Source organism: Ictidomys tridecemlineatus, chromosome 11, assembly GCF_052094955.1.
Source record: "Ictidomys tridecemlineatus isolate mIctTri1 chromosome 11, mIctTri1.hap1, whole genome shotgun sequence".
In the NCBI taxonomy this organism is placed as follows: Eukaryota; Metazoa; Chordata; class Mammalia; order Rodentia; family Sciuridae; genus Ictidomys; species Ictidomys tridecemlineatus.
The window spans coordinates 4898843-4916111 of record NC_135487.1 but is presented as its reverse complement, the minus strand read 5'-3'; the positions used below and the strand labels follow the sequence as shown (position 1 = coordinate 4916111).

General features: G+C 54.4%; 2 long non-coding RNA genes across 7 annotated transcripts; one reads left to right on the top strand and one right to left on the bottom strand.

The window, feature by feature from the left end:
• The first annotated feature begins 969 nt into the window (after positions 1-969).
• LOC144367847 (uncharacterized) lies at positions 970-16730 on the top strand. 4 transcript variants are annotated; one of them, XR_013427366.1, is made up of 4 exons: positions 970-1105; positions 1362-1419; positions 13293-13436; positions 14673-16730. It is a non-coding gene; the product is annotated as an uncharacterized LOC144367847 (long non-coding RNA). The 4 variants fall into 4 exon arrangements; XR_013427365.1 differs by lacking the exons at positions 13293-13436; positions 14673-16730 and adding exons at positions 5413-5498; positions 5696-5844; XR_013427364.1 differs by having other exon boundaries at positions 13293-16730.
• Positions 5320-9946, bottom strand: LOC144367848 (uncharacterized). 3 transcript variants are annotated; one of them, XR_013427369.1, is made up of 3 exons: positions 9404-9946; positions 6242-6333; positions 5320-5511 (listed from the first exon to the last, which is right to left on the bottom strand). It is a non-coding gene; the product is annotated as an uncharacterized LOC144367848 (long non-coding RNA). The 3 variants fall into 3 exon arrangements; XR_013427368.1 differs by having other exon boundaries at positions 5320-6333; XR_013427370.1 differs by lacking the exon at positions 9404-9946 and adding an exon at positions 6594-7269 and having other exon boundaries at positions 5320-6333.
• Positions 16731-17269: the final 539 nt, after the last annotated feature.

Sequence of the window (17269 nt, the reverse complement as noted above, 5' to 3'; positions counted from 1 at the left end):
TGGTGTCAGGACCCGGGGTCCCCTCCTGTCCATCAAAGGGCAAGGCAAGGGCAGTCTAGGTCAATCCCAGGTGAACCTCTTTTTCTAAGCTATGCCCTCAATAACGGACACCACCCACTGGCCCTTGAGGCCTGGGCCTGTGTAGCGGTGGGGTCTGATGGGGATGGCAATTAACCGGCTACTTGCCTTCTCTGTCACCCATGTGTCTCATGCAAATTTTTGATATTTTGTTCAGAATGAGTTGTTTGCATTAATCTTAATTTTAAAAAACATGACACTAAAATGTAACTTATCGAGATCACTCGGGGTTTCGCGCCCCCTCGTCTCACCCTGGTCCCCCATACCTGGGGTTTTGCAGCTGGAGCCAGGGCACAAGAGCAGCAGGTTCTGCTGCGACCAAAAGGCACTGCGGGAGAGGACGGTGGCCACAGCCCCGTTTTTTCTGCCCCTGGTCTCCGCGCCCTTCCCCAGGGCGGACCGCGGGCTCAGCCCCAGCCGCCCGGCGCGGTCTAGCGCAGGTCCCGAGTAAAAATAAACGCGGCTATAAATAGGCCTGTAAATGTCCTCAAGGCACCCGCGCGACAGGAAGGAGGTGCCACCGCACAAGTGCTCACTTGAAAACTTCCCAACGCGTAAAAATAACTTTGATAAACGCGGGAAGACGCCTGGCTCAGCGGAAAGGAATGGCCCCGCGCGCAAAGCCCACTTCCTGCGCCCGCGTCTCCCTGCGGTCTCGCCTCGGGGTCCGGCGTGGGCGTGGCCCGGTGTGGGCGTGGTGCTCGGGGCGTGGCCCGGTGTGGGCGTGGTGCTCGGGGCGTGGCCCGGTGTGGGCGTGGCGCGCTGTGGGCAGCGGGCTGGGCGTGGCCCGGCGTGGGCGTGGTGCTCGGGGCGGGGCAGAGGGCGTGGCCCGACGTGGGCGGGGCGCTCGGGGCGGGGCAGCGGGCGTGGGCGGGGCGCGGTGTGGGCGTGGTGCTCCGGGCGGGGCAGTGCTCGCTCCGCTCCAGCCGTCCTGACTCACCACCCGACGGGCACCTTAAAAAGGCAATGGGTTCCTGTGGCGGGGGTCCAGCCGCCGGCCTCTGCTGGAGCCCCTTCTCAGCAAGGGGTAAATGTCCCTCCTTCCCACCTCCTTTGCCTTCACTCCAGAGAGCATCCCCCGTTTCACTGCGAGGCTCACCTCTGGGCGGGAGCCTACATTTTCAACCTGCTTGGCCTTCCCCTTCGGCTTGCTTTCTTTTTTTGTGTTGTGCTGGGGATTGAGCCCAGGGCCTTGCTGTGAGGCAGGCACTCTACAAACTGAGCTATATCCCTATCTCCTCCCTCCCACTTCTTACCCTCTCTTTCCCTGCCTTTCCTCCCAGGGACCGTCGTTTCTGCCCCCAAGCGCGAGCACCTCCAACCAAGCACCCACTCCTCCAGGTACAAGTATCGCCTCCCTCATGTTATCCCCGCCTGCCTCTTCCTCCTCTTCGCCCTCCAGCTTCTCCAAAGCGTGGGCCTCCAGGTTGCCCCACCACTGTATGGCTCGGTCCCTGCCACTCTCCTCAACGTAGTCTTTTTAAAAGTGGGGGATTTTTGCATTTACATCATTTCAAACTTAAAATTTAAACCAAGAACACAGAGAAGTGCAAGTTTGAGACCAGCCTCAGGACTTTAGTGAAGTCCTAAGCAACCAAATGAGATGCTGTCTCAAAATAAAAGAATAAAAAGGGCTGGAATGGAGCTCAGTGGCAAAGCCACCCTGGGTTCAATCCCAGAACCCCCCCCCCCCAAAAAAAAAGAACGCTGTCAGGACCTTTGTGCTTTTTCTCTTCCCAAGAGCATATGCCATACTGCCTTTGCCACTCTAACTATATCCAAATGGGTGGACATCCATGGACTCTGCTGTGGATTCAGACACCTGCAGATACAAGATATTCAGGAAAAAGATTTCATCTCTACTAAATGTGCATGTCATTATTCCCTAACCAATATAGGTGGACCATGGTATAAGCAACATTCACCTGTATAATGTCTGAGAGGCCGTCTGAAGGTTTAAAGTGTGCAGGAGGATTGTGTAGGTTTGTGCACCTCCTACACCACTTTATGCAAATGGCTCGAGCATCTCAGGCTTTGGTATCCTCAGGTGGAGGGGTCCCAGAGCCAGTCCCCGTCGATACAGAGGGGTGGCTGTATTTACCAAGAATTGCAGATGTCATGCTCATATTCCTAACTTCTCAGTTGTGTTTTTACTAACAAAGGTATGCATTGCAGAGTTAGGAAAAGACTCTTTTTGGGATCCTTGAAATGTACTCAAATGCGGGGGCAGGGGAGCACTTTCTGGAAAAAAGGTTATACCTTTTGTTGAAATTTTAAAAGAATTTGTGTCATCTGTCTCCCCAAAGAAAAGAAGCAGCAGCCCATTGCTGTTAAGGCGACTTTACCAGTGTTACAGTCAAATTCCAAAGCTATTTGCTTTTAGCTCAATCTGGTGTTCCCAGCTCTGATCCTGTATCTTCCATCAACAGTCAGAGGGTCCCGCCCAGCATTTAGCAGACTTGCTGGTCATGAGGATGATGGGGGCACTAAATAAAATGTTCTCTTCCTTGGCTCCTGCACCATGGGTTCAGATCCACAGGGTCTGAGTGGTGGTGTTGGGTAGGGGTGGTGTGAGCCAGGAATCTGGGCACGTGACCACCAGGAGAGTCCAAGAACCTGCAGGTCAGGATAAGCCTCGGAGCTTCCGGCCTTTCCCGGGGATTTGCAACTCTCCCCCTTTCCCCAGGAGAAGTTCAATTGTTCCTTGAAGGCACAATTCAAATGTCAGCACCTGGGACAAGCTTTCCCGCTGGCACTTGTGTTAAAGGCAATGCTGACATCCCTGAGGGCCCTGAATGCAATCTCAACTGAGGTAGCCATTCATTCTCCACTTCCTGTAACAGCTGGAGGGTGTGGGCTGGCCAGGAAGCTCCTGTTCCCTGTCAGTGATTGAAGGTAGGTCCCCATTAAGCAGCCCTGGAGGAGGAGAGAAAGTAACTAAAGGGGATCATGCTCAAGATTTAAGACCCTCCCAGGAGGCTGCACAGCTTACTGCTCCTCACCCTGCCAGAACCTGGCCAGAGAACCCTGAAGTTGCAAGGGAGGCTGGGAAATGTAGTTCCAGCTGGTGGTCCTGCACCCAGCAGGACTAGTCACCAGGGAGAGGAAACAAGTAACAGATATTATCATGGTCATTTTCCTACCCCACCTCTTTTGGTTTTTCATTTTCATATTTTACCAATGCCAGGACTTGGCGGGGAACAGAAAATTGGAACTGAAAGCCCTATCTCACCACCAACTGCCTTCCAGGGCTCGGCCCATCCGCAGGCCAACATAGGTTCTGGTGGTTGTTGCTTCTTCCACGCCTGCCTTGCCCGTTCGTGTGTGCTTAATAAGTGTGAGGCGAGGTGGTGAATCAGGGATTCTTAAAGAGCTCCTGGGAACTACACAGTGCCCCATCATTGGATCATGGCAGACAGTCACTTTGGTGGCCCTTTTTGTCATTTCTGTGTCTGCTGAGCCGTGAGTAGCTCTCAGTCACTGCAAAAGGCCAAGGTGAGTCTGGAAGCCGCATCAGCGATGCCTCCGTGGGCCAGACGGACCTCGCAGGGGAACATTCTGTTTCCCACCACTGTACCCCAGTTTCTTCCCTTGACAGTGAGTCACAGTGATCCATCCGCTCTTCCCGCAGTGATCCTGTGCCTCCCGGCCTGGTGGGAGAAGGGACAGCACAGGGACCTGGGGAAGCCTTTTCCCAGTGGAGGGAACCAGCCCAGAGCAGGGACGAGCTTGGCCAGTCTGAGGTTCCTCCAGGTAGCCAGTGTGGCTGGGACAGAAGGCTGCGGAGGGGCAGTCAGGGCCGGGTGGCCTGGGGCTGCCCAGACCAGGAGGGACGGGCCCTCTTGGCTGGGAAGGTGAGTGGAGCTGAGGTCCGAGCAGGGTGGCGGTACAGCTTTATTTAGATCGTTAGGCAGGTCTGGGTGCTTTTGTAGAGCCACAGCGGAAGGGACATGATTGGATGACTTTTGAATGATCACCAAAGAGCTGGCAGAGGTTTTGCCCAGGAGATGGTGGTGGAAAGGAGAGAGTGACCATATCTCGAGGGCGGTCCACAGGCCTGGCTGGATGTGGTCTCTCCGGGCAGCTACCGCCTCCCATGGCGCTAATGCTCCCTTTCTACTTCATCACTTACAGGACTTCTCCCCAAGGGCACCGCTCTGCAGCTTGGGCGGCCCTCCTGCCCCTCCAAGGCAGCTCCTTATCTTGACTGTGCAGATTATACTCCCTGTGGAGGATCACAGACATTGGCCCTGCTTGCCTTCCTCTTGTTGGGAGGACAGAAAATAAACAAAGATACAGAGTAACCTGAAGGAGAGGTACACAGTTAAGGAGAGGTTTGAGGCAGCCCTGAGGACCTGAGACTGGGAAGGAGTGGGGTGGGGCAGAGAGCCTTCTGGGCAGAGTGAAAGCACATGCAAAGGCCCTGGGGCAGGAGGAACAGGGCTCCTTCTGAGAAGCTTTGCTGAACAGATGGCAAAGAAGGCAGGATGGCGCAAGTGTGGGTGATTTTTTTGGTAGCAGAAGTCAAGGCAAACTTGCTGACTTCTGTATCATCTGTGAAGATGAGACAGCAAGTCAGAAGGTTGAGAGAGGAGAGAATGTTTAAAAAATGCATTTCCCGGGGCTATGGCTCAGCTTTAGAGCGCTCCCCTAGCATGTGCAAGGCTCTGGGTTCGATCTTCAGCACCACATAAAAATAAATAAATAAAATAGAGGTATGGTGTACACACACACAAAAAAGATACAAAATGTATTTCCCAGAACATTTAAAAAATGCATTTCCCAGTATAATACTGGTTTGGGGAAAAGTTCTGTGGCTGAAAGGCACATTTGGCCTGGAGATAAGTTTTATTTTGAAGTGGTTGGTTTACATAAAAGATCCAAGTTTCCAATCTCCCTGCTTAGCTCAAAAGAGAGCAAACAGTCAGTCTGACGTAGGTAGGCACTTACGACCTTGACACCTTTGGTCAGGATTCTCGAATCATTCCAGAGAAAGGAGGAGAAAGGCGCAATGCCCCAGAGGCGGGATATGCACCAAGGACTTGTTCAGCTATGGTTTTAGCCTCCTGAAAATTCCAGGGAAGTCCAAAGTTCACCAAAATCTGCCGTAAACCAATTCAAAGGAGGTCTTCCATACCTCCAGACTTGGGGACCCGGGCCTCTTACACTTTTGTCTTTATTTTTTTTAAAAAAAGGAATGACTCATTCTGCTCATGCAGATGAACACAGATGACACCCCTGTTTGTTTTTGTTATTTATTTATGTTCTCAATTCCCTTGAAGCACCCGGGAGTCAGCGCAAACCCCGCCCACCTCTTCCTTCTTTCTTTTTAAGTCCACTGTGGAGAAATCGCCCCGTTGTAAACTTGTGGAGGGCCCGCCAATGAGAAGAAAAAGGTCTCTTTGACCGAGGCAATGCGGGTAAGAAGCAGAGCTAATAAAACATGGAGGAAGACAAAGGAAAAAAAACACACGGAGGGAAGAAGGTGCAGAAGTGTTTTAAAATTAAAATAAATTTTCAGGATGAAAAGATCACATTCCAACCCAATTTAAGAGGTGGAAGAGCAGCAGAAGAATCAGGGCACAAAAATTCAGATTTTTTTTTTTACCCTCAACAGGACCTAAAGGTCTTGATGTCTGAGAAGAACCGGGAGGAACCGTGTTGATGCTTAAAGAAATCCCACCCCCTAGCCCGGGAATCCCTACCTGGGAATTTCCACCCAGGACATAATTTGAATGAAAATTTAAAAAGCGAGTTTATACAGGAGCATGGGTGGATGTTTGCTGCTCCGTAATTTGCAACATTTAAAAGAAGACTTTCCTGAGCGGCGGTTGGAGTAGCCCGTCACTGTGAGGATCAAATGGTCAACCGCAGTGGGGCTGGAGGGAGGCCCCTAGGTCTGAAGGAGGAGGGGGCCTGAGGTTGGGAGGGTGTTGTCCAAGGGATGTTTAAAGAGTCTGTTAAATGTATATAGGGAGGCGGAAGGAAGATTCTAGAATAAGACTCAGCCTGGGGGTTTGCAGGTTATCCAGCCTGGGTCTGCCTATTGATGAGGGCCTGGGTGAAGGGGTGCAGGGCTCGGCAGCCTTAAGCGAACATTTGCGTTGTCCTTTCTCTACAAAGCCAAATAGTTGACGTGTACTGAGATGAAGGAATTCCTTACCAGAGCGAGATCCCCGGGAGATAAGGTTGTGTAACACACTTTCCTCTTGTATTCACATATCCGAGCAGTGTGTCTCCGTCTGTGTTCTGCTGCTATAACAAGATATCAGAGTGGGTAAGTTATAGACAGTAGTGTTTGCCTCAAGGTTCTGGAGGCTGGGAAGTCCAAGAGCAGGGTCCAGCTCGGACAGGGGCCTGCAGCTTCATTAGCACAAGGCAGAGGCGGAGGGCGCAAGGGAGGCAGGGAGAAACCAGCCCACACTCATCCCGTCTATTGGAGCCACTGCTGAGATCATCAACCCACAAGCATTCCTGAGGGCCCCCAAGTCCTAATCTCTTCTTAAAGGTCTCACCTCTTAATTCTATCACAATGACAATGACATTTCAGCGTGAGCTCTGGAGGGACATTCAGACCATGCTACCACGTAGCGCATTCACCTGAAAGTGGTTGGACATGGAATGTATTTCCAGGTTGTCTCTAATCTCCTGCTTTAGATATTTTTATGCCTCAGTCTCTGCTTGTTTATTTTCTAAAATTGGAATTACTGGGTCAAACAATGTGCCCAATCTTCCGTTTTTAGCAGAAGCTGCAAATTATCGTCTAAACATCCACCAGTTTATACGTCCACCTTTTTGGCTTTTCCACCTGTTACAAAATCCCTGCGCCCTATGGCAGGCAGTGTAGGGAGCACAGAGGGGCAAAGGGAGGGAGTGGGGGCCGCAGGGCAGGTGCAGCCCGGGGACTCTGCTGTGGCCGCTCCGCCCAGCGTACCAACCCGGGCTCCCTGGCCTTAGGTGAGGCTTCCTACTCCAAACTTCCGTTTCCCCATCTTTAACTGCAGAGGAGGGTAGGGCCATGTCACCGGTTGTCACAGGGAGGCATGGTGAGCCCTTAGCCAGCAGCGGGCACACGGCAAACCCTCAGGCCTGGCGCCTGCCCTCCTTCCCCACGAGGCCTGCACGCCTCTCTGAACCGAGGCGTCTTCGAGAGCCTGGCTTTCCCAGGGACCTGCGCCTGCAGCACCCCGCTGGTGTTTGCGGGGGGGGGGGGGGGGGGGGTCCAGTGCCATCCGGTCTTACCCAGGTACAAGCCCCCTGCCTGTGGCCCTGTCATGCCCTCCTCTGTCCTCTGAGGCACCGGTAAACGCCAGAGCACCTCCCTGTTAACTGGGTTTCCAGCAGTCCCTGCGTCCCCTCTACGGGTGTGGCTGGGGACCAGGCACCGCGTCAGTCCTGGCCCGGCAGCCCCCGTGCTGTTACCTCCCTTCCCTGAGACTCAGTTTCTTCATCTGTGAAATGGCCGATAGCAGAGATAGCAGACCTGCCACTTAAGGTCGTGACTGATGGAGGAATGTGACGGCGCGGGTCAGTGCTTAGCACGGTCACACGCGGCTCGGGAAGGGGGCTGGGAGGAGCCTCGGGGCTGTTATGGTGGCCATCTTGCTTGCTCCCGTGGCCGCTGACCTTCGAGCCCCGTCCTGTCCACTTGCAGCACTGAGGAGGCCTGCTAACGTCCTCACCTTCCACCTGGGCCAGGCCAAACTTCAACATCGCCCCAGGGTGACCTTTCCGAGGCTTGTCTCGGGCGTGTCACCCTCTGCTTAATATCTGGACTTGTCCTAGCGTGGTTCCCGGGCCCTGTGAATCTGGCTCCAGGGTCTGTTCTAATGTGGTCATTTGTTCACAGCACCCCACCCCACCGTCCCTTCCAGCTGTCCCCAGGCTCTGCTCCAATCTCCCTCTCCTTTCCCACCCGTTGGTGAAACGCGCCCAGCCCCTGGACACAGGCTGATTCTCCAGATCCCAGCAGGTCCCAGCTGACCCCACCTGGTGCGGCAGGCGGCAGGCATCGCCCCTGAAGCTTGTCCCCCCCCCCCCCCACACACGTGTGCCCTGGAATTCACTCCCTGTCCTCTGAGCCTGGTCCTTGGTGCACCTCATGCTCCTGAGGTTCTGTCTCCGTGTGACATTGGTCCTTCTTGGGGCAGATGTCCCCACGTTCACCCTCTCATCATCCGCCGCCCCCAGCTCCCTTCCCAAGCTCTTGTGCTCAGGGTCCTGTCAATAGATGACATTTTTCTAGGATTCAGATGTGCAGAACTTTACCCCCAGACCAAATGCTTGAGGGAGATGGGTGTTACCTTCCTGTGACTTACTCCGAGATGATAAGGACAAAGAATTTCACACATGGCAAAGCCTGTCACCCAGAACGGGTGTGTCTGTCGATGTGAAGTGTGTTCTGGAACAGCAGGACGGGGGTCACATGCCTGAGAAGAGGGTTTCCTGGCCCTGGAGGGGCAGGGACAGCTGCGGTGCTGGTACGCGCTCTGCTCTGGAGGGAAGGGAGGCCCTGGCCCTGCGCTCCCGTCCTGTCCTAAAGGCATGTGGCTTTCATGTCAATTGGTTTGGTCCTGTTCCCTGCCGCGCAGCATGACTGGAAAGGAAGTGGGTGGTTGACTTGCTGCTGGGAGCTAAGGAATGTCACGTCGTCGCTCAGTGTGCTTCACATTCCCAGAAACACGCTGAAAGGAGGAGGGTGACTCAGAGTCCCTGACTTTCCACAGCCCAACCGCTGGGCCTGGGCGGTGCTGAGGAGGACGGGAACTCAAGGTGCCCGGACGGTGCCCCCGACCCGGCTGCTGTGGCCAAACCAAGTCAGCTCAGCAGGCTTCCCCTGGCTGGAGAGGGCCCTGGGTCCGCTGGTGCTTGCAGATTTCCAGCTGTCCCCAGGTCCTGCAGAGGGATGTGTCAGGGAGGAGGAGAAGGGGTGTTGGGCCAACATGGGGAAGTGTCTGGCCACGGTCGTGATTTCTCGCTGGGCATGAGTGAGGGAGGGCCTCTGTGCTTGGACTTAGCCTTGCAGGACTAATCCCTCTTCTCCGAGGAGAGTTTACTCTCCCTGGCTCTTCCTCCAGACCCTCCCATGGCCCCCCTCCCCCCACAGAAGAACATCTTTCCTGGTAGAAAGGCCTGGAAAATGATTTCAAGGGCAAGAATTTGGCCATGATCCCTGAAAGGGAAGCCCAGGCTTTGCAGGGGTTTCATGATGTTCCAGAGAGAAGCCACCTGGTGCTCTCTACCCACCTCTGGGCGCCCGGCCACCCGGCTAATGAGCCATGAGATGGGTCCAGCGACCAGCCCGCCCTGCCAGAGGCCTCCTCACCTCAGCCCAGGATTCCCGCTGCTGGCCCGTCGGTGCGCCCAGTTCCAGGCTCCGCAGCCCAAAGCAGGGCTGAGCTGGGGGCACCCTGGGCTGTGTCTCCTCGCTCCTGCCCCCGTGTGTTTACTCACCAGAAAGAAAACTCCCACTTCCCAAGGCTGCCAATGGGAACCTCCCTTTTAGGAGCGCCAGCTGGGGCCCTGGAGAGCCCTGAGCTTCTCCCCGAGCAAAACTGGTTCGCACTGAGGACACTGGAAGGAGGCAGGCGGGCGCCGGCTCCAGTCCTGCACCCCATCTCCTCATCTCCCACTCGCTATCGCTGAACCATCTTGCCCCGTGACTCACCTGCACGGGCCTGTGGCAATGGCACCTGGGGGTGGGGCAGAAGCCACACAGGTGCGGTGCCCAAGCTCAGGGCCCCGGGGCCCCCAGACCTCGGCTGGCTGCTGCTCCCGCTTCCTGGCTGTCTCGGCCAGGGCATCTCTGGCCTTCACCCTCTGCATCCGAGGACCAGGAGTAACAACAGCACCGTCTCCTAGGCCTGTGCTCAGGATCCGGCCGAGCCTGCTGCGCACTCAGGCCCGGCTGCTGCCAGGTGGTGCTTCCAGGTGTAGGCGCCCCCCACCCCCAGGCTCAGGGCTCACGGCCTTGAGTCTTGCCCTGTGTCTCTGAGGGTTCGTTCCGTCAGCCCCACTACAGCTGCGTGCTCAGCACCAGCTCAGTCTGGCAAACAGCGGGGAACTCAGAGTCACTCAGACTCAGCAGACATGAAATGGGGCACCTCTGTCACCAGAAGGGGCCAGCTTCAGTGGAAAACGGGCAGGGACCAAATGGAAGATTCAGAGGACGAGGGGATGGGACTCCTTTCCTCCTCTCTCAGGAGACTGCTATGCTAAGACGTCACAGTACCATGGGATTCAGTCCCCAGTACCAACTCCTATTCAGACACACACACAGATTAACAGGTAGGAAGAAATCCTATCAGTCTGGGTTGTGGCTCTGTGCTAGAGCACTTGCTAGCAGGCCTGAGGCTCTGGGTTCAGTTCCCAGAACCACACACACACACACACACACACACACACACACACACACATTTCTTAAAAGAGAAATGTATCATTTGCCTTCTAACCTGGGAATTCTCTCAATCACAGCTAAGTTAGAGTCCTCCTCCAAATTCTTTCCCCCCTGGGGCTCCTGACAGTGGGGACTGGAGAGGCCCCCAGAGGAGGCTGTCCCCAGAGGCTGCAGGGAGTGAGGCTGACTTGCTTCGTCCCCTGTGTCTGCGTCTCTGCCACTCCTGGAGTCATCGCAGGTACGTGAGGCTGCACATTTCTGGTCCAGCTTTCTTGGCCTGTGGCCAGTGCAGATGAGGAGACCTTGCACTCAGGGGGGACCCTGAACTCAGAGGGGACATTGCCCAAGGATATTACGTTCTTCAGTGGCCACAGGTACCCCAAACAGAGTCCCAGCAGGGCTCTGGGCATCTGGGATGGTCTGCACTCCCAGAGAGCTCTGTGAGGTGCCCCATGTGCTAGGAAGCACCCCATTAAGCAGCAAATCTAAACGATCTGACAGGTCAAGAGGGAGACCCTGGAGGAGAAGAAAAAGGCCTGCCTCCTGCTTTGGACCAGCGTGACTCAGTGAGAAGACCTGGCTCGACTGGGCCTAACTGCTCTCCTGTGTCGCGCTCACCTCTGCTGGAGACACGTGGACTCTCTGGGTTCTGCACTTTAGATTTTGTGCATTACAGAGCGGAGGACGAGCTCCCTGTTCTGCAAGGACACTCCGAGGGACGGAGCGAGCCCAGGTCAGTGTAGTATCATGCGAGCCCAGGACCAGCTGTCACTTGATCCCAGTCTTGACTCCCCTCCCAAACAGAAGAGATAGGACAACGTGATTTTCAGGATCTTTTCTAGATCTGAGAATATCTGTGATTCCTGGGCACCACACGTCTGATTTCTGCTCCTGCAAGCCCAGTGCTCAAACAACAGGGGCTCCTCCTTGTCCCTGAGACCAGGCTGCGGGGCCTGTGCTCATTTGGAAACAAAAATTTCTGAGTGGCGGTTGGAAGCGATGGACAGGGGGGCACGTGCTGAAGTGCTGTTTTGTCGTTGTTATTATTTGCCGTACTGCGATGGACCTGATGTGCTGGGTCCCAGGATGCAAAATTGCCTTCGCAGAGCGGGCGTGGCAGGGATTTCAGAAATTCTGATATTTCAGATCATCAGGAGAAGGGCCAGGAGAGGGGCCAGGCAGTGTGGGGAATGAAAGTAAGGGAAATATAATTGCACAAAAAATAACATAAGGCTTTAAAGAAGGGCATACAACAGGACGGGACCTTAAAATCCTTCTGGTCCAATTTCCTAAGACAGTGAAAATAGCAATGAGGGTGCAGTCATCTCTTAATATCCTACTAAAACCCTCAGACGCTCAAATTCCCGATATAAAGTGGCGCAGTGTGGCATAGAACCGACACGTCTGCAGGACACTTTAAATCATCTCTAGGTTACTTACAGCACCTAGTGTGATGCAAATGCTGTATCATAGGGTGTTGTGCTGTATTGCTTAGGGAATAATGACAATAAAAAGCCTAGATGTGTCTGCTACGGGGATAATTTTTCTCCCCCCAAACACCCTTTGTCTGTGATTGGTTGAATCTGTAAACGCAGAACCCTCAGACACCAAGGCCAGCTTGAATTTCCTCCTTTACTCTGAATGAAGATTTGGTGTCAGACCCAGGATCCCTTGAAAGACAGAAGCTTCCACCTGAGCTCTCTTTCGCCCGCAGGAATCTCTAATTTTGCAGCTTGAATTTCCTCCTTTACTCTGAATGAAGATTTGGTGTCAGACCCAGGATCCCTTGAAAGACAGAAGCTTCCACCTGAGCTCTCTTTGGCCCGCAGGAATCTCTAATTTTGCAGCTTGAATTTCCTCCTTTACTCTGAATGAAGATTTGGTGTCAGACCCAGGATCCCTTGAAAGACAGAAGCTTCCACCTGAGCTCTCTTTGGCCCGCAGGAATCTCTAATTTTGCAGCAGGTGCAGTAACTGGGATGCAAATAGTTGATGAAGAGGAAGTTTTCTTCCTTTTCAAGATGCAATTGGGTAACAATCCCAGGGATTAGTCAGGAAGGGTCTAGCTAATTCCGTGGTCAAAAACTTCTCCCACTTTTCCGGCACATTTTAGAAAAAATGACTAAAATGTTCTGTACGACCATTTTCCCAAGTAGAAATTCAGAAAAGTTATTTCAACCTATTTTATAGAAGGATTGTAAGGAAAACACAACCCGGGATTAGATGGGAGAAACTCTTGGCTCCGATGGTCCTGTCCTGGGGAAGATTGCCGGGCCCCAGGGAAGCCCGTGTTGTGTAAGTTGTGGCCTCTAGGACAACGGGTCTGATTAGAATCTGTTATCAGGGCATTGGTAAATGTCCCACGTGGGCCCTGGAGTGAAAGTGTAAGGGGAGCGGGTGGCCTGTCCTCACCCCGGAGCCCAGCTCTCAGCCCTGTGGGCCTCAACTGGGCAGCCAAAGCCCCTGTCCTCTCTCGGCCCACCGCAGAAAGTCTCTTTATTTTACTACACGCACATTTTCTTCCCTCCCTCGGCAATGACTCAGAGCACTTTAGAGCTCCCAGTTTTAGGAATGTTCTGGCTGTTTCTCCTTTTAGGGAGGGAGCAGGTTGTGGGGCTGAGCGCGGCCTGAGCTTTCTGAGTCAGGTTCCTCTCAAGCCAACCTCAGCCAGCTGTTGCCTATTTACCCTTGCTGTGCGGACACCATGGGACATACACAGACCCAGAGAGGGGCCCGCCACACCTCTGGGTCGCATGGTGTCGCTTGTTATTAAATTTTCTTCTCTTTCTACTTTTCCAACTTCTCTGTTAAAAACTAGGACACGGAACCCACATGAGCCTGCGGCAGGAGCTTCCATTCTGCTGTGCATCTTGTCCCCCTGAAGGTCTGGGGGCAGCAACTTGCAGGGAGCTGCCATCTGTGACAGCGATGCCCTTTCCTGGGGGAGACGCCTGCCCGACAGGTAGGTAGGTGTCCACTCTAGAACAACAGTCAAGGGTAAGTCAGTACATCAACCTGCAACAGTCGTCGGTTTTCATTTTCAAGTCTGACTTGAAAACGTGCCTGTACTCTACTGAATGCCCACTCGTGTGACTGGCAGCGCCACGGGCTCACTTCACCAGGATCACCAGAGACCCGAGGAGGGCGTCACGCTAAGACATTGCAGTAGCCACGGCACCACCTGGCCTTGGGAACTTCCCAGCTCCTGTATGACCTTATGGACCCACAGTCCTATCATGGAGCACAACGCCCGTATGCAGTGCTGGACTGAGTGGCCCTGAGGGCCTCTGGTGGTCCCTGATCACTTTTCCCACTGCAGGCCCAAAATGTGCACAGGGCATTCCTCCCTGGCCTTTGTTGTTTTTGAAGAAGGTTCTCAGCTGGCCCCGGGTAGCCACATGGACCAAATGCCAGAGGGCCGAGCTTGCAACCTTCAGTCTGTGGACAGCGGTGGGCAAAGCCCGAATCCACCATGGGCCTCAGAACTCAGCCATTTCTCCCATTAGCTTGTTCAGTCCTCCCGAGAGCCAGGGAGGAGGCCCCTGAGTCCCATTCACAACCAAGGGGAAGGCGGACTCGAGGGGAGCAACTTCTCCAGATCCCCAGGCTTCTCGCTGTCCCACACTGAGGGCAGAGACGGGCGAGGGCTCAGGGAGACGTCAGGCAGATTCCTGACCCTGCAGGGGGAGTCGGAGGCGCCTGAAGGAGCGAGCAGACAGCGCCTCGCAGTCAACAGGATGCTGAGCCCTGGAGCCCTTGGACCTCAGGTTCTCCTGTGCCACTTGCTCTCTGTCCCGTGCACAGGACAGAAGGGTCCGGCCATCTGGGGGCTTCCTTTTTAAGAGTCTGAGCGCATCAGTAACTGATGTTGCCTTGACTCTGGATCCGGGGCCTCCCTCCCTGCCCCGGGTTTTAAATTCCTCTTGGGAAGAACAGCTGGTCACTGTAGGGTCACGTGACCCTTGAACACCTTATGAGAAGACCAGCATCACGGCACAGGCTGTGTCCTTCATCCGAAAACTTGGGACCAGAGTGTTGTAGAGTTTGGATTTTTTTTTCCAGATTTTAGAAATGTTTGCATGTACATAATGAGATATCTTGGGGATGAATGAAAACTTCATTTATGTTTCATATTAGTGTGAAGGTAATTTTATACAATGTTCTCACTAACTTTGTTGCGTTCTGCCACTCATCGCAGGAGGTCAGGTGTGGAATTTTCCACTTGTCGGGTCCATGATTCAAGAGTTTCAGATTTGGGGCTTGTGCTAAGGATGCTCAAGGTCTACAGAGGAACAAGCAGGGCAGTCAGATGCCTGGGCCCGAATCCTGACTCCCTCGCACACACCAGCAGTGTGAACACAGGCGGGTCCTATGCTGCTTCCTGCTCGGTTTCCTCATCTGTAAAAGGACAGGGACAGCAGTGCCGTCTTGCAGGGCTGTTGAAGATTCCATGACTGCCTGCACACGGAGGCACATGGAGCCGCGTGCGGCAGGAGTTGGCACCGTCTTAGCAGGGCCATCTTTGATCTGTACACATCTCTTGAGGCACTGGGCAGAGCCACCCTGAAAGGACCTCAGGAGGACCTCGTGCAGGCTGGGGCCATTCTGTCTTCTGAGTTGAGCTGTTTCATTTTTGGACTGCTCTAAGAAAATTCTTCCTACGTTTTGCCAAAAGTCATGTCCCTGCAACTCCTCCTCGTGGGCCCTGGTTCTGCCAGAAGGCAAATGTCAAACAAGAGTCCTGAAGGAGAAGACCTAGGACATCAATAGTCCTGATGGAACTGGGCTGGGTGACGGCGTCTCCTGCAGCGGCCATCCCCGTGGCTCTCAGCCCCAGAGCCAGGTCCGGACTGAAGTCAAGGATCTTTCAGTGAAATTTGAAAAATCAAAAGTTCTCAGTTCTTGGATGCTTCTATTCGCAAAGCATAAAACAGCTTCTTTCTCCACTCTTTCAGCCCAGAGCGTGCTGCCAGACTGGCAGGAGGCCAAGGGGAAAGGCACTCTCCTTGTGCAAAGATGACAGTCACACGGCTCCGGAGCCATGACCTCACCTCAGTTAATACGTGCTGTCCGGCCTGTAATCACTGAGCGTCCAGGGAGTGGGCCAGCAAGGTAGCCACCCGCGTCAGGCCTCCTGTTTACAGAGCCTTTCTGGCGTCAGGTGTAAAATCATGACCCGCGAGTCCCCTTCCTGCCTCGCCTGGCAGCCCTTTGGAAGCTGGCGTGTGTGCTGTGACACAGGAGGAACGCACCTGTCTTTTTTTAGATTGATCTGATAGCTTGGCTCTCTGATGACTTGTTAAAAACAACTTGTACACTTGAAGTTCACAGCATCAGAGTGGGGGACCTGCATCAGGTGCCTTCGGGCCGGGCAGGGGGGGTTTGGTCTCTGGAGTGTGGGCAAAAGAAGGGTTGCATTATTTTTCTAAATCAGAGGTCATCTGGCTTTCATGTCCGGCAATATCCGTCACTATTTGGTTACTTTGTCCATCCAGCTGCTCATCCAAGAGGAAGCAGACTTTGGGGCACTGTGGCCAGGCCTCAGCTGCCCTGGCTTCTGGGGCTGAGCACTGCTGGAGCTGAGGGTCCTGTGGATCTCAGGCTCTTGCGAGTGCTCCAAGGACTTGGCCCCAGAAATGCCCCTCCCTGGGTCAGGTGTCTGCAGCCTCTGTCCTTCCCCGCCCAGGTGCCGTGTGCAGCAAGGCCTCGCTCCAGTCCTGGTGTGCCCCCCACCCTTTCCCCCTGGGGCATGCAGAAGCACTCTGCCAAGGCTGCCCTCTGCCACTTTGCATGAGCCTCCCTTCCTCCCTCCCTCACCAAGGGACAGTCCAGTGACAGCAGTCCACCCTTATTGAAGGGGGATGTATTTCAAGAGCCCAGACGATGCTCAAACCCGGGAACAGTACCAAGCCCTGGGCCTACTGTTTTTCCCCAGACGCTTAGACCCACAAGAGTCTAGGGCCGTTTCCATCCTGACCAAACCCTGCACCATACGGTGGCTACAGCGTTTGCAGCGTGAGGTGGGACAGCGACGGGGCGTGGGTTTCTTTCCCTTCTTGGCCGCATCATGGACAGACGCTCCTTCTTACCCACAGATCTGTGCAACTTCAGTTCATGGTTTGTTTCCTTCTTAAGTCAAGAACTTTCCCTTTTCCCCTCACAGGAGGCGCTTCGTGGCCTGTCTGATGGCCAGCGTCCCTGCTCTTGTGCTCAGGAGCCATTATTAAGTAAAATAAAGGCCGCCTGCACACAGGCACTGTGAGCTGATGACAGGGATGGCTGGGAGGTGACTAAGGGCGGGGAGGTCCTGGTGTGAATGTCCAGGACGGTGTCCCTGCTGTGTGACGCGGGTGGACGGAGCCCAGTGCTCTGCTTACTTCGGGAGTTTTTCCCTTCACATTTTCAGGGTGAAGCCGGTCGCTGAAAGCTCAGGAGGGAAATGGGGGAAGGGCCCAGAAAAGAGAGCTTTGGACCTCCGGGACCCCAGAACTTTCAAAATGGGGAGGTGCACATGGGAAAGGAAGCCGTGTGCTTCTCCCTGATGCGGGGCGGGACCTCGGCCAGCCACACACCGGAGACACAGCCCGGGCTTCCCAAGCCCTGTCCCGGTGACCTGGTTTCATGTACGTCACTGAATCCTGTCAGGTGCTCAAGTCCAGGTCATCATCCCATCTCTGGGTCCCAGGGTCAGCCAAGGTCGCCTGAGCATCTCTTCTCAGCAGCAGGTTCTGAGGGCTCCATTCCCACAAAGTTGGTCAGCTGGGGACCCGCAGCTGCCATTCCTATTCCTCTATG